Here is a 15,913-nt window from a genome sequence, read left to right as displayed (position 1 = left end):
GAGCTTTTTGGGTCTTGGGGTTATGGAACCCGGCGTGTGGGGTTATCTACAGGGACTGAGCTTTCCAGTTCTTCTCCCAGAAGTCTGGCCTCTGGTCCTCTGCCCTTTCCACCTGGGCCCCAGAAGCCATAGTAATAGCAACCTGCCTTTGTCCGGTGCATCGTGGTTTTTGTGAGTCTACATACTTTATCTCACTTGATCCTCACAACCATCCTGTGGTATCATCCTCCCCAACAGATGAGGGAGAGGCCCAGAGAGGTCAAGTGCTCTGCCTGAGGTCACACAGCTAGGAAGTGACATAACTGGGACCTGCCTCCAGGCCCTTTGGCTTGAACGCCTCTGATATCTCGCGTCTGTCACAGTCCCATCACAGAAAGGCAGGCACGTGGCCCCGTGGTTGGAGCCCTGCCCCAGCTGTGGATCCGCATCACCTGGGCCAGGCTTCCAATTTATGATCCTTACTGAGACCTTGGCACCACGGCCTTGATAAACCCCTCTTCCCCGAGTTTGAGCTTGCTGTTCTGTCGGGGGCAGTTTGCGGGGCTGGGAGGACAGGTAAGAAGGGAGGAGCTTTTCATGAACTGCTCTGGAAAAGTTTAAGGCCGTGGTAAGATCAGCTCAGGAAAGCACAGCAGGGCAAGGGGCAGGTAGGCCTGTCCAGCTCAGCTACGGATACAGAAATCTCAAGAAGTAATGATTGGAGGCCTGACTGAGGCATGGAGGCCAATAGGAGACACTCTTTCTCCTAGCTCAGACCAGGGAACCTAGAACATGCTCCTCCAAGTTCACCCACTGTCACCCTGCAGGGGAGGGGTCTGCCGCCCTCCAGAAAAGAATCCACTGTGCATTGTGTGGACTGTTATTTAGAGATCTCCCCACAGATTCCTGGAGCTGCTGGGCCCCATGCCGAGGTGAGAATCCCAGGACTCCCTGGGATTATTGATTAAAACAATAAATTCCCGTTGAATACCGATGGGCAGGCAAGTGGGGGGCTCATGCCAGCCTCGGCTCCCTCCTGGTATCATCTCACAGCAACGGGTTTGGGGAGAAATACCTCCCTCCCCTGTGATGAGAGCCCTCATTCCCAATGGGTGAGGAGGAGAAGCTGCCCGGGAGCCTCAGGAATGAGGGCATCATGGGCAGGACAGGGTAGGACTGGGGCAGCTGCAGACAGCACTGAGGATATGAGGGCCTTGACTAAGCAGGGAGGGGCAACAGAAGCGGAGAGAGGGAGCACATGGAAACCTCAGTGGCTGGTCCCTGTCTGGTCCTCACCCCCTGACCCTGTCTCCGCAGACAGGCTGAACCCGGAGGAACATGCTTGGGTCTTGGCCCCCTGAGCAGCTGTGCTGGAGCCAGGCCTCAGTGCCCAGCACCGCTGCTCCTGCTTTCCGGCAGTACATGGCTGCGTGTTTCTCTGGGCCCTGCCTGGTGCACAGCAGCCATATCCTGGGCAGGTGTGCTGGGGCTGTTGCCTCACCTGGCCCTGGGTTGCTGGTAGCTCCGGATTGACCAGGGTTTCTGATGGGAAGGGCCGTATGGGAGAAGCCAGGGAGTGGAGAGAGAGCTCATATTCCCTGATACAAGGCTTTCACTCGTGTCTCCCCACATAGGCCCCCTTCCTCCCGCTGGCCTTGAGACTGGAGATCAACATCACAGTCCCATCTCTAAAAGGAACCAGGATCTGTTTTGAGGTGGCCGATCAGCCAAAGAAATACCATAACTCGCATTATCCGTTCACTTTTCAGTGGACTTCCGTCCTTCCTTCCTGCTTTCCTTTCTCCCTCTCTTTTTGCCTCCCTCCCTCACTTCTATCCTTTCAGTAATATTTACTGATAATCCTTCACATGAGGCCAGATGCTAGGCTGTGGAGATCGAAGATGAATAAGCAACAGCTTCTGTCCTTGTGCTGTCTCCTCCTGGTGTCCAGTATTATGACCACTGTATTTCTGAACCGAAAACAAGGACACAGAGCTGACAGGGGTGAGTGTACACATGGGAATGGGCAGGGAGACCACCCTGAAGGTCTGAGGCATTCTGTTCCTAAGCTAGGATGAAACCAAGTATTCTGTACATACAGGCCGCATTGCATTTTTGTCTAGCATCCTTTAATAAGTACAGTAAGAGCTGCCATTTGTTGAACATGTACCATGTGCCAGGCTTGTTCAAGATAATGTGTACACCATATCTCATTTAGTCTTCACCACAGCCCTACAGAGAAATTCACTGTCCAGACAGGGCAACTGAGGACCAGGCTATTCACAGTCAGTGTCAGTACAGTCCTTCTTGGCTACTCTAAATCCTCTGCTGCTTCTACGGCTGGAGGGTTCTGATCTGTTGGCTTACAGGTGTGTCCTGTGGGCCACATGGGGTGGGTGGGTGTCCACAGCACACTGCCTGGAGCCATGGTGCACACAGCAGGGTGTCTGAGGCTATGCAGAAAGGCCTGCTTCTAAACAATGTGTCTGAGCTTTGCCAGGTGTCCGTGTTTGGAGCATAATAAAAGAGGAGATCTTCGAAAGGAGGTGACTCAGAGAAGCAACGCTAGACTCGCCCCAGAACTGCAACCTGCTAACTTCACAGACCCTCACAGCAGAATTACTTAACACCCCCACCACCCCCGGAGCCCCTCTCCTCACGGGGACAAAAGAGAAATCAGGCTGATGCTATCTCCCTCACAGCAGGACTTAGGAGGAGCAAATGAAGCGGCATATGTAAAAGTGCATTGTAAATTGCAAAGTGGCAGATGAGATTATTATTACTGCTTCCTGCACCTCAGCAAAGGCCCATAATCACAAACGATGCATTGAGCATGGCGTGGGGGTGGCCTTTCTTGGCCCTGCCCTTTCTCCTTGGTTCCTCCCACCCTCTTGGCTTTTCTCCTGGATTCCCTGCTCTGCCATCTGCAGCAGGTTGGGGCCCCATGGATAACAACATCTAAGAACCGACTCCTGGGATCTTATCAAGTCACCTCTACAGTTGGTGCCTCCTTAGTCACTACCAAGATCCCAGGCAGGTACAATGTGCCAATCAGGGGCCCAGTGGGCAGCTGCATCTTCAAGTGCAGGGAGTGGGAGCAATGGAGCACCTGTGGTCTCCAGGTCTCAGGCCACTCGGGTCTGGGATTCGAGGCTCAGAGGGAGAAGTCCTGTGGTGACTGCTGTGAGGGAGTGGTGTGGGGGCTTAGGATGGGACCTACTTCGTGGGACATGATGGATGAGACTCAGGATGCCAGGAGGGAGGCACAGCTCGCACTCAGCAGCTTGGCGCATGCAAGTAGGAGCTCTGCTCACAGCCTGTGCTGGGCACTTCATTTCCCAGAAACAACCGGCGCGTTTTAATAATGTCTACCTGGGTTAATGAAAGTTGTCAGTTTCGCTTAATAAATACATTGCCATTCTCGGCCATACATATCCGTCATGCTGGGCCTGGAGCTGTGCGTCCCGCCTGAGTTGAGTGGGGATGCTGGGAGTGGGAATGAGGTGGGGAAAGCATGGAGCATATGGGTAGCGAGTGAGGTCTGGAGGGCAGGGGACATGGTCCCTCTTGGGAGTTAAGCAGAGGGAGTCCTCTCATCTTTCCTCTGGGATCAAATCAGAGGCACAAAGGGCAGAAGCGAAGCTTGGAGGTTCCTCCTGTTCATTCTCTGGCTCAGGGAAAGGACACACAGACTGGCCTGTTTGGAAGGGAGCAGTGTGGCCAAGAGGGATGCAGGCCATCTTGGGAAGGAATCCCAGTTTCCGCTTGTTATCTCTGTAACTAAGTCAGTTATTCAGTCTCCCTGAGCCTCCATTTCTCATCTGTAAAAAGAAGCTAATAATCATATTTGCTTCATAGAGCCTGTTTTGAGAATTCCAACATAAGCCATGGGAAGCTCTTAGCATGCACCCAGCATCTAAAGCACTCAAATCAGAGTCAGTAGTATTATTAATGTTAAAACATTATTTTTATGAAGGCACAGTTTACTATGGTGTTTATGAGTGTGGGTTTGGATTTCGGTTGTATCACTTACTAGTTGTGTCACTTTGGACAAGTTATTCAATCTTTCTGTGTTTCAGTTTCCAAGTCTGCAAAATATGGGGAAATAATACCTATCTCATGGAGTCGTGAGGGTTGAGCAAATTAAGACATGTACATCCTTTGGACACAGACCCAATAAATGTTAAGAATTATTAAGTTGTTGATTTCACAGAGCCAGTGGGGAGGGAAGTCCGGGCTCCCTGGGAACTGCCTTCCATATTTCCCCACCTTGGGGTGGTCACCAGACCACATCCCTGATGACCTTACACAACCCAGGGACCGATGCCAGGCAGAGACCCTGAACTTTCCAGGGAGGGAACCGGAGGACTCCAGTCAGAGTTTCCATGCTGCATAACTTGGTTCATGGTTGGCAGCGAGGGGAGAGACCCAAGGGAGGGAGCATGTTTCACATTCTGGGGACATTCTCCTTGAACTCTGCAGGGGCTTGAAACGTCCCTAAGTGCCATACATCTACATGCTGGCCGCCTTCTGCACTCTTTTTTTCTTTCTTTAAAAGCTTAGACTGATTAAAGATGGGAAGGGATTTGGGAGGTCAAGGGAGGACCTTGGATGGGAAGGGATGGAAGCTCAGATGATGTGGAGGGGTGGGGGTGGCCAGGCGGTGCTTTCTAGCTGAAGTAAGCAGCTTCGGAACCTGCCTACCACGCGGCCTGGTATTCCAGGGTTTTTAAATTGCATGCCACATGTTTATCCTTATTAAGCAGTTGTTCTCTTCCAAGGGGCTCTCTCTGGCCGCCAAGAAGCAACCACAGGGCTTGTCGTGGGGCTTATGAGTAGCTAGGGTCTCCCAGGAGGTCATCAGAGTGGATGGGGCGGGGGGGAGGGGCAAAGCCAGGAAAACACCTGGAGGCTTCCACTCCCTAAACCCAGGGAAATGATGGAGTAGCTGAACCGAGATTGACCCACCTCCTCCTTGTACAGAAAGAAAAGCTGTGGCCAGAGGGGCAAGGCGGGGAAGTCGCCGTAACACATTTGGTGTGGTTTTGGGCAGGCACAATGGGCTTTTTATGGCTGGGGCTGCTTTCTAATGTGAATATAGAACTCTTGGCTGGGAGAGGAAGGGCTGGAGGAGAGACCAGGAAGGAGAGATGCACATCTGACTCCAGGCTGGCTCTCGGTGACCATGACCACCTCCTTCCACTGGAGGGAGCAGCCTCTCCGCAGGTGGGGCTGTCCCTCAGGAGCAGGAACTGGGCTTCCGCTGGAGAGAAGCAGTGCTCCACGTTCAAAGACCATTGTTGCCATTATTAATTGATCGCTGTGATTATCATGTAGGCATTAAGTGGCTTCCTCTGCCCTTTGAGTTGTAACACTTAGGGCAGCTGCTAGTGAGGACAAAACAAAGCTTCCCTACTGCAAGAGCTTGATCTGGGTCCCTGCTGCTGTGTGGCCTTCTGCAATTAGCTGTTTTACAGATGGAGAAACTTAGTCCTCAATGATTTACTGAAGGGCCGAGTTGCTTAGCCCTGCAGGGTACACAGGTGAATAGGGAGGGTCGCTGAACACTTGCAGCCAAGACAGGGTTGCCACCCACTGCAAGCACGAAAATCACTACTGGGTCAGCTCTGCAGCTGCAAATCTGGGGAAAAGGGACCCACCCAGGCACTAGGGAAACTGCCCAGCTCCATCGCATCAGGGTCCCAAGGAACGAGCATGTCAGCTCTCTCCAGAGCCTTTGTCACCATCTCACGTGCCTGCCATGCTGTCTCTTACCAACCCAGGAGGCAGGGCTGGTGGCCGCTGCTCCACCCTCACCCTTTGAACCTCCCCACGGGGCGGGACAGGGTGGGCCCAGGTGGAGTCTGAGCTGGGTACCAATTCCAGGAATGCAGCTGGAGGTGGGGGTGGGCGGTGCTGGGCCTGGACAGGTGGGAGAGAAAGGCAGGAGGCAGCTGAAGGGGGCGGTCTCAGAAGCCCCCACGGGGAGCCTCCTACCCACCTGGCAGGCATTTGGAACAACGTGCTTAATAACAGCAGCATTTGTGAAATCTAATTAGTGCAGGCCCAACTTCTGACTTCCTGCGCAGGGGCTCCTCCTCTAGCCCTAGGCTATCGAGCTGAATTAAGCTGCCTAAGATCACCTCATTAAATTCACTAACCTTGCTTTTCCACCACGTTTAGCCCCTGGTGCCCTTCCTTTGTCTGTGGGAGGTGCGCGTCTGGCATTCCTCCAGTACGTTCCCAGGCAGGTGTTTTGAGAAACTCCCCTCCCCTTCCCGCCTCTTCCCTCCCCAAACGGCTCCCTTAATCACGAGTTGCTTTCTTCTGAGCTCAATAATCACCCTGGACTAATCCATCCACAAAATCCTGTGGCTGCAGTAGGAGCCCCCTTCCCAGCCCTCCCTGGCTAAGAGATGGTGGTCCCAGAGGTGCTGAGGACTCCTCCTGGAGGTAGGCAGGGGGCTGTCCGGAGGCAGAGTGTTGGGCCTGCTGGCAAACTGGTAACTGGCACATGTGACTTGGATTTCCTGGGGCCTAACTGCTGGGAGTGCACTTCTGGAGTGGAGATGGGCGATGGGGATGCCTGGTGAGAACAGTGTCCAGGATGAGAGGGGAGGGGATGGAGAAGCAGCTCTGGAGCCCAGCTCGCCATTAGCCCTGATAAACAAATGACTCCCTGTGGGTCAGAGTACAGGGTAGGTAGCAGAAACAATCAGGCCAGAGGGGTATTCGTTGCAGAAAAGAAATGTGATGCAATTAGTATGCTAGGGGAATGGAAAACTCTAACGTGGAGACAGGGCTAAAGTTACCGCCCAGTCAACTCTGCGTGGAATTGTGCTGAACTGAGGAGCACTGCAGCGAGGGGTGGAATTGTGCTGAGTTGAGGAGCACTGCAGCAAGGGCTGACCACCGCCCAGTCCAGGTTGGGTGCGTGTGCCCTGCTGTGAGACCGGACCTCAGGAAAGGGGTGGGGGGAAGGTTGGGTTGGGAAGGAGAGGCTCTGTAGCCACACCTGTGAAGCTCCAGGCAGCTTCCCTAATGTCTCTCCTTAGCCTCTTGCAGAGAGAGCTAATGCACGTCTTCCCCCCACCCCGGGGCTGGTGTCTGGGTTAATTGGACCTTGTTTATATAGCATCTATTATTTATGATTTCCTTTTGTCTCTCCTGAATGTGACAACCATGGTTAAACAGCCAGAGTTATTCCTGCCTTGGGACATGTATGAGGATGGTCTCCTTTGCAGCCTACCTGAAGTGAATGTGCGCCCGAGAGGCTTCATGAAAGGTTAAATGTGTGGGGGCCCTGCTGGGAGAGAGGGGCAGCTGAATGTGCCTGAGACCAGACAGCCTTGCACTAAGCGCAGCTCCTTTCTGGGGGGACCTCTGATGCATGCTCACTTGTAAAAAATCCAGCTGGAACTGGGATCTTGGATCACATCCCATTCTGGGGGGTCCGAACTTTGGCTGCATATTGGAATTATTTGAGAGGTTTGAAAACCTGACAACCAGAGATTCCAACTTAATCGGTATGGGCGTGTGACTACAAGGTTTTAGAGCTCTCCACATATTCTAATATGCAGCAAAAGTTGAGAGCCACTCGCAGCTCCAACACATTCTTACTGTGTCAGGTTTTTTTTCTGTTAATTATGAACAATAGCAGCTAACTTTAATAGAACCCTGATGAGGCCGGGCGCGGTTGGCTCACTCCTGTAATCCCAGCACTTTGGGAGGCCGAGGCGGGCAGATCACGAGGTTAGGAGATCCAGACCATCCTGGCTAACACAGTGAAACCCCGTCTCTGCTAAAAATACAAACAATAGCCGGGTGTGGTGGTGTGCGCCTGTAGTCCCAGTTACTTGGGAGGCTGAGACAGAAGAATGGCGTGAACCTGGGAGGCGGAGCTTGCAGTGAGCTGAGATCGCGCCACAGCACTCTAGCCTGGGCGATGAGCGAGACTCTATCTCAAAAAAAAAAAAAAAAAAAAAAAAGAACCCTGATGATGCAATGGGTACAGAGAAGAATTTTATATAGATGGCTTCAATGAATCCTCAGAACAACCCAATGTTGTTGGAAGGTGCAATGATCATCTTCCTTTTACAGATGAAGAAACTGAGGCTCAGGGAGGTTAAGTAAATGAGGCCGAAGTCACACATTGTTTCAGTCATAAAGTTAGGTCTGACCTGACTCCAAAACCTGTGCTGTTAACTATTTTTTTTGAGGCAGAGTTTTGCCCTTTTGTCCAGACTGGAGTGCAGCGGCATTATCTCGGCTCACTGCAACCTTCGTCTCCCAGGTTCAAGCGATTCTCCTGCCTCAGCCTCCCGAGTAACTAGGATTACAGGCATGCACCACCACATCTAGCTAATTTTTGTATTTTTAGTAGAGATGGGGTTTCAGCATGTTTGCTAGGCTGGTCTTGAACTCCTGGCCTCAAACGATCTGTCTGCCTTGGCCTCCCAAAGTGCTGGGATTACAGGCATGAGCCTCCTTGTCTGACCTGTCAGAGGATTTTAACAGTTTCCCAAGCAATGCTTCATATTCACAAACGAACACGTTAGGCTCAAGGACAGAAGGGACATACTTAGGATGATAGACTAACCTGGCCCAGCCTGCGACCTCATGGGAATGTGGGATGATGAGAGAGAATGTTTGCATTGAAGTCTGTGGGGATAGAGCCCTCAACAAATGTCAAGCACTGGTGCTATAATCAAATGGGGAGAGGGAGCCAGCCATGCATGTCTGAAGCGGGTATTCTCTTCCCTGCAGGTGCCAGGACTACAGACAGGGCAAGGGAGAGCAGGGGCCTGCTGGAGAAACCCATCCTTCCCTGAGATCTCTTGGAGGGCTCTCCATCTCTCTTAGAGCAGTTTCTTTCTTAGACAGTTGAAGCTGCTCAGTGGTCTCCCCAGATCATGCAGGTTGGGGCAGAAGCTTCTCACTCAGAGAACTGAGAATATCATTTGTCACAGAAGCCTAAGGTGGAACTTAGACCAAGATGTTCTTGACCTTAGCAGTTTGACTCGGGTGGGGGTTTGGAAGCTGGAACTTTTCAACATATATCTCCAAGCTTCAGGAGGAAGCTAGACACATCTGAAAGCCTCTGAACAGCCTGTGATGAAGATTCTTAAAGAAAGAGACCGTTTGCCTTAGTGGCTAAGAGTACAGGTGCAAGAGACAGACCACCCACGTTAAAATCTGGCTCCACTCCTGAGCTGTGTGACCTTGGGAAAGTTTTTCAACTGAAGCCACAAAGACCTAATCTGGGAGGTGGGAATAGTCATAGGGAAGGGTCGTGGGGAAATAAAATGAGAGAATGCATGTAACATTCTTGGCTGACAGTGCCCGATGAATATTAGCTGCTATTACGGTTGTTCCTACCACCACACCCTCTCCCATTCGTTTCCTTCTCAATTCTATTGACATTTTCAGTGTCTAATTCCTTTTGAGGGATCATGGCTTTTGTAGAACTAGGTTGCTTTCACTCTTTGAGGGTGGTCTTTCTGATTGATCCATCAGTCTGCATTCTCCTTGCCGTCCTTGGTATGCACACACATACATGGAAGCTGTATTCCTCCTTCATAAAGGACTTTGAGTACAACATTTTCATGTTTCACGTTTCCCACTTCATCTCCTTTGTTTTCCACTTGCTTAGTTTCCTACTCTTCCCTTTATCCTGAGGTGTCGTGAGGGGAATGGCCTGCAGAGTCCAAAGGCGGCTGTTATGTCATTTGTCCATGTTTGCATTCCCGTGTCCTCCCCACAGTTGGTTGCTCTCTGGGCTGCACGCATGTTGGGTTCACTGATCGCAGAGCCTTTTCCTGGCTGCCAAGACCACAGTAGCCTTCCAGAGGCTGTTGGCGTGTGGATGCTGCCTCTGCGATCCACAACCCCACCAGGCTGATGCTTCAGGAACAGATCACACCTCGGCTGAACCCATCAGGCTGGAACACTGGATTCTTAACCAACCGTAGGTGCTACTGCCTCTCTAGGACCTGCCGATGACCTCTGTCCTTCTCTGGTGCCTTTGTCCACATGGGTCTTCGGTTCCTTCAACATGCATGCTTGTGGCCCCTTGGAGCTCACCTCCTCAAGCAAGCCTCCCAGCCCAGTCAGCCCCTGTGCACTCTCATGTTGCCTGTGTGTCTCCTTCACAACTCACATCACTGATGGACTTACACAGTTCGGTGTGTATTTGGGAACTTCTCTTCTTCATACTGGAATATCAGCCCCAAGAGGGCAAGAAGTGTGCCTATTTGTTCACTACAGTATTATATGAACACCCCTGGCATATAATAAATGCTCCCTCAGTATTTGAGTATTATATGAACACCCCTGGCATAGAATAAATGCTCCCTCAGTATTTGAATAAATAAATGTGGTGTCAATTTAGATTAATTTTCTTGATCTCATACTTGCGTTCACTTTGCATCCTACCATCTGGCTCTGCTACTAACTGTCTCATGAACTTGGAAGTTTTAGGGAATAGTCTTTTTAAAGTACGTTCGTTAAAAAAGAGATATTATTCATATAACATGAAGTTTTCCCCTTTAAAATAGACAGTTCAGTAGTTTTTAAGTATATTTACATTTTGCAACTATGGCCATGACCTCATTTTGGAACATTTTCATCACCCCAAAATAAACCCCATACCCATCACTCACCATTTCTGTCCCTCTGTTGGTAACCATTAACCCACTTTCTGCCTCCATGGATTTGCCTATACTGGACACTCCAAATAAATGGAATCGTACAACGTGTGGCCTTTTGTGTCCGTCTCCTTTCACTTAACAAAATGCTTCCAAGGTTCCATCCCAGTTGCCGTATGCATCGGTAGTTTATTCTTTTATAGGGGTGAATAACGTTCCATGGGGTGGCTATAAGCACATTTTGTCCATTCATCATCTGCTAGACATTTGGGCTGTTTCCACTTTTCAGCTGTTGTGAATAACGCTGCTATGAACATCTGTGTAAAGTTTTTGTGTGAACATATTTTTTCAGTACTCTTGCGTACATACTTAGAAGTGGAATCACTGGGTCATATGGTAACTCTATGTTTAATTTTTGCAGAACTGCCAAACTGCTTTCTGAGGAGTTTTTATTTGATTTTTTTTTTTAAAATGAAAGGGGTGGGCCAATTTAGTGTCCACCCCCTTACATTTTAATTTTTATTTGATAAAGAACTCCTTTAGAAACATATTAAAAACCATGGAATCTTCAGATAAATGCATATGTGTGAATACATATCATTTCAGGGGTCCCAGAACCATCAGAAACTGGCTATGGATCCCAATGTTTCGTGATCACAGGCTCACACACGGCAGTGTTTTAAGGTTAGATGATTTTCTCCAACACAGAACTTGGCTTTTTCACATGGATATTGGAGATGGATAATTTGGCTAATGAGTTCTGATCCATGTTCTGATTTGCATCTGGGATCAGAACATTCAGCAGCCATTTAGTTGCCTTAATTTTTTCCACCCACTCTGCAATCATTTGATTGATGTGCAATTACCTCCCCCTGCTTGGACACGCGCTTTCCCCGCTCACGTGTGTTATCCAATGCCTGATAACCTTCATTTTTTCCCATTTATTTTGTGTGTGCTGGCCACTGTTTGATGTAATTATTTTTGTAATCGTCTTCTATTAGGTGAAAGAATATTGCAGTAGAGAAAGAAGGAAAAAGAAAATAAATGCCTTCCTGACAAGTTCTAATATTTTATGTTCACAAATCTCCCAATATCAGAGCAATAATATTATTTTCTTGATGTGCATTTATTAAAATGTAAAGTAGCTCCACACATTGGGAACGAAAACCCTTGCATTACCTTGGCCAGAAAATATCACTTATTTATTTCAGATTGCATTTCTGGAATGTTAATACTGTTGCTTTTTTTTTCCCCCATAGCCTTTATCTAGCAGGGGAGTGAACCTGAAGGTCTGATTTCTAAACAGGTCTTGCTGAATGCACAGGACCTTAATTTGGTTTTAAGAATTGCTTTTGGCTCTTGATTGACGATGAGGTTCTTTTCTGTGTAATTCTTTTGGCTGAAAACTGAATAGAGTTCTCCCTTTGTGGATGGCATTTTGACATCACATTTTAAGACAGGGTACAGATGTAAACGGGGAGTAGGGAAGATTTATAAAAGAGAAGGGGGATTAACATGTGGACTTTAAGGGTTGGAAGAGTTTGATCTATTATCAATTTCTCTATGGCATCAATGGTACACCCCTTAGATTCCAGTTCCTAAGTCAGAATGTTCATTTCCAGGTAGCCTAGTAAAAGAGATACTAGATTGGAAGTCAGAAGCCAGGAGTTCTAATCCTATTTTTCCCTCTAAGTAGTTTTGTGACCTTGGACAATTCACTTCCACTCTTTGGGCTGTTTTCTCAAGTGCAAAAGGAATTGTTGAACTAAGATGCATGGGTTTTAATCTTAGCTGCATATTAGAATGCCCTGGAGAACTTTGAAAACTATAGTGATACTCAGGCCCTTAGATCAATTAAATCAGACTTTCTCGTGAGGGTGCATGGACCTGGGCATTGATGTCTCTACTAAACACCCCCCAAGTGGTTCTATCATCAAGCCAGAGATGAGGACCCCCGGTGCAGGTGATCTCAGATGTTCCTCCAGATTTCTGATTCCTCAACGTTATGAGCTGGGCAGTGATGTCAGTCCAGCCAAGGTTGGTGAGATGTATTTGCAGACAAGTGGGCCACAATCACAGGATTGTGATTCTGTGCTGGGGTTTGAGGTGTCTCTGCTGGGAGACTCTGGGGAGATCCTGAATGGAATTGAATTTCTCTCAGTATCAGGTCTGGGTTTGGACAGGTAAATCTTCCTTTCTTTGTGGGCTCATGGTGCTGAGAAGATGGATGAGCTGGGGCTGGTAATATAGCTTTGTTCCTTGGAGAAAGGCATGTAGAGAGATAAGGTAGGCTTATTATTTTTAGAGTGGAACTGGGACTATTTAGCCTAGAAAAGAGGGGACTTGGGGAGAGGCATGATTTGCGGTCTTCAAGAGGCTGAAAGCCTGTCATGTGGAAGAGGGATTGGAGTGATTTGAGATGCTTTGGGGGGCTGAACTCAGGTCAGTGGGTAGAGAGTCAGGGAAAGACATTTTGGTGCATTATGAGGAAGAATTGTAAAGTAGAGCTGTGCTCCATATTCCCTGTGCATACTTCTGTCTTAGCACCTGCTTTTATAACAGTCTTCTCTACAGTGAGACAATGTCTTTCTCATCTCTGTATTCTCAGCACCTAATCCGGTTCCTGACACAGTCCTCTATAAATGTTTATTGTCATTCATATGATTATTAATTGCTGTCATGAATGCCGACTATGCAGAGTACTTTTCTTGCTTTATCTCGTTTAACCCTCATAATGGTTTAGGAAGTAAGTATATTTATTACCCCACTCTACAGTTAAGGAAAACCAGAGCTTTGGGAGGTTAAGGAATGGGCCGAATCACAGCCAGTATGTAGCAGAGGCTGGATGTGAACTTAGGTCTGTCTGACTAAAAAACCTGTGTTCCTAACCATCATGCAACTCTGCCCACCAGGACCCTGGAGGTATCAAGCTGAAGATAGACAACCACTTGGGGGATCTAGTTATGCCATGGCAATAAATATGGATTGAGTTAGGACAGTCCCAGATGATGATGGAGCCAGGAGCTGAGTAGATTTTTAGAGTCTGAGGTCACCCCGTTACTGCTCTATCAGCCTCCTACCCCACAATCCACCGGTGAGGCATTGGCCTGGTCTAGAGGCAGAGCCTTACTACCTTTGGCTACATAGGCTCTGGGATGGCACTGCTCTCTCAGCAGTTATGGTCATTTCCAGGTAATAGGTATTGTGGCCTCCTCTGCCACCTGCCTGCGTTAAGCCTTTTGGTCACATGTCTGGGGAGCAGACTTCTTTGTATGCCCCTGGGGACAGGACAGGATGGAGGGAGGAGCCCCGGGTCTGTGTGGGGGGTGCGTGGGTGGGGAGATGCATGACTGCTTTGGTTATGAAACTTTGTGTTAGTGTGTCTGTTCATTTCACACAGACACAGTGATTGCATTATCACGCGGCTGAACGTACATGGCAGAGGGTGGAAGCAGCTGAGGAAGGAGCGGGTGCTCCAAGGAAATCTTTCATCAAAGTGATGGCATAGCTAAAGGCACAGAAATGCATTACTGAGATGGCCTTGCCCATTAGTGGGTGGCTGCAAGGAAGGCTGAAATGGTGGCTTGGGAGAATGAATGGGAGAGGGGCTGGAATTGACTGGAAAGACAGGAAAAGGAAAGAGGGGGAGAAACAAGTTGGTGGGAATGGTGATTCCTTTAAAATGAGGTGCACTGCCTGACAAGTTGTGCATTCTTCTTAAACACAGCCCCAATCAAGTCTTAACTTGAAAGAAAATTAAGTCAGATGCAGTCATGACCCTCCTGTTAGCCGGGTTGGGCATAGAGGCTTTCCAGAAAACTCTCTCTCCGGAGGGGTTGGGCGGTGGTTGTAGCAGTGATAAGCACAAAAAAAGGGAGCCAGCATTTGAGAATCAAGCGCTTAAAATACATCATCCCATTTGTTTCTGATAATGAACACACAGAGTGGGTAATAGCATTTTCCTTTTACTGATGAGAAGACTGAGGCTCACATGGTTTTTGTGGTTGCTGTTTTAGAGATAAAGTCTTGCTCTGTCACCCAGGTTGAAGATTCATGGTGTGATCATGGCTCACTCCAGCCTTGAACTCCTGGGCTCCAGTGATCCTCGAGTCTTAGCCTCCCAAGTAGCTGAGACTACAGGCACACACCATTGTGATTGGCTATTTTTAATTTTTTTGTAGAGGCAGGGTCTCACTATTTTGCCCAGGCTGGTCTTGAACTCCTGGGCTCAAGTGATCCTCTTGCCTTAACCTCCCAAATGTTGGGATTACAGGTGTGAGCCACTTTGCCTGGGTTCACAGGTGTTTTAAAACTTAAATTATAAATGAAAGCGAGCAAGTCTTACTTAAACATGACTTAAAAAATTGTTTATTTCACCACACCATGTGATCTTCCAGTTTTCTGTCAGGGAAGGCAGGTCGGAGGTTGGGGACTTAGGAGTTTGCTTTCACAGCCAAACAGCTTTGTTGAGTCACTAAATGAATTTTGGGGAGTGACCACAGATTCTAGCGGGCCTGTTAGCCTGACTAGGTTGAGATTGCGGACATGACCCACAGAACAGGAGAAGCTGAGTTACTTGCAAGTTGGAAAGATGCTGTCATCATGAAACAAAATAGATTTGGTTGGTTGGCTTGCCCATGCGGTTAGATGGCAGGCCATGAAGAAACATGGCCTCATCTCTCTTATAGCTCTGAGGGGCAGGAGGAGAGAGCTGGGAATCACTAGATTCACTGCAGAGAAGTTCAGGGCTGTATCTAGGTCATGGGTCAACTGATAATTGGAAGAGAAATTCAAGGTTGGACATTCATTTTGATTTTTGGTTTCAAAATTTATACTTATCTACTTTCAGAAATAATTTGAAGAGACATACTATTTTCTCAGGAAAAGAAAAAGATGCCCTCTAAATAGTTTTCTTGCTTGAATGTTGCCAGCAAATCAGCCATCTCATCGCATGTTGATGGTTGTAGAGCAAATCATCAATGCTTAACTAGAGTTGCCGTTTGTTGAGTTCCTACTAGGCATTTGACTCTGTGTTAGGTACCTTGCACATATTAGCTTTATGAACACTCCTCACAACCCAGCAAGATAGGCATTTTTATCCCCATTTTTCAGATGAGGAAACTGAGGTTCACAGAGGTTAACTGATTTGCCCAAAGTCCCACTGTATGTAAGTAGCAAAACTAAGATTTGAACTCAGATCTCTCTGACTTCAAAATCAGGTGCTCTTTCTACTCTGTGACATGAGGCTATGAACATGTGAATCTCAGAGGTAAAAAGTAGAGTTTGGC

At 48.4% G+C, this 15,913-nt stretch overlaps 1 protein-coding gene and 1 long non-coding RNA gene across 3 annotated transcripts in view; one reads left to right on the top strand and one right to left on the bottom strand.

Annotated features, from left to right (window-relative positions):
- Positions 1-15,913, bottom strand: part of KIRREL3 (kirre like nephrin family adhesion molecule 3) — a 566,546-nt gene that overhangs the window by 170,743 nt on the left and 379,890 nt on the right. The window lies entirely within an intron of this gene.
- On the top strand, positions 6,320-8,878 carry LOC115893593. Its single transcript, XR_004053651.1, has 3 exons — positions 6,320-6,432; positions 7,174-7,264; positions 8,746-8,878. It is a non-coding gene; the product is annotated as an uncharacterized LOC115893593 (long non-coding RNA).

This window comes from Rhinopithecus roxellana, chromosome 15 (assembly GCF_007565055.1).
Source record: "Rhinopithecus roxellana isolate Shanxi Qingling chromosome 15, ASM756505v1, whole genome shotgun sequence".
In the NCBI taxonomy this organism is placed as follows: domain Eukaryota; kingdom Metazoa; phylum Chordata; class Mammalia; order Primates; family Cercopithecidae; genus Rhinopithecus; species Rhinopithecus roxellana.
The sequence above is the reverse complement of the archived record's forward strand: the minus strand, read 5'-3'. Positions and strand labels throughout refer to the sequence as shown.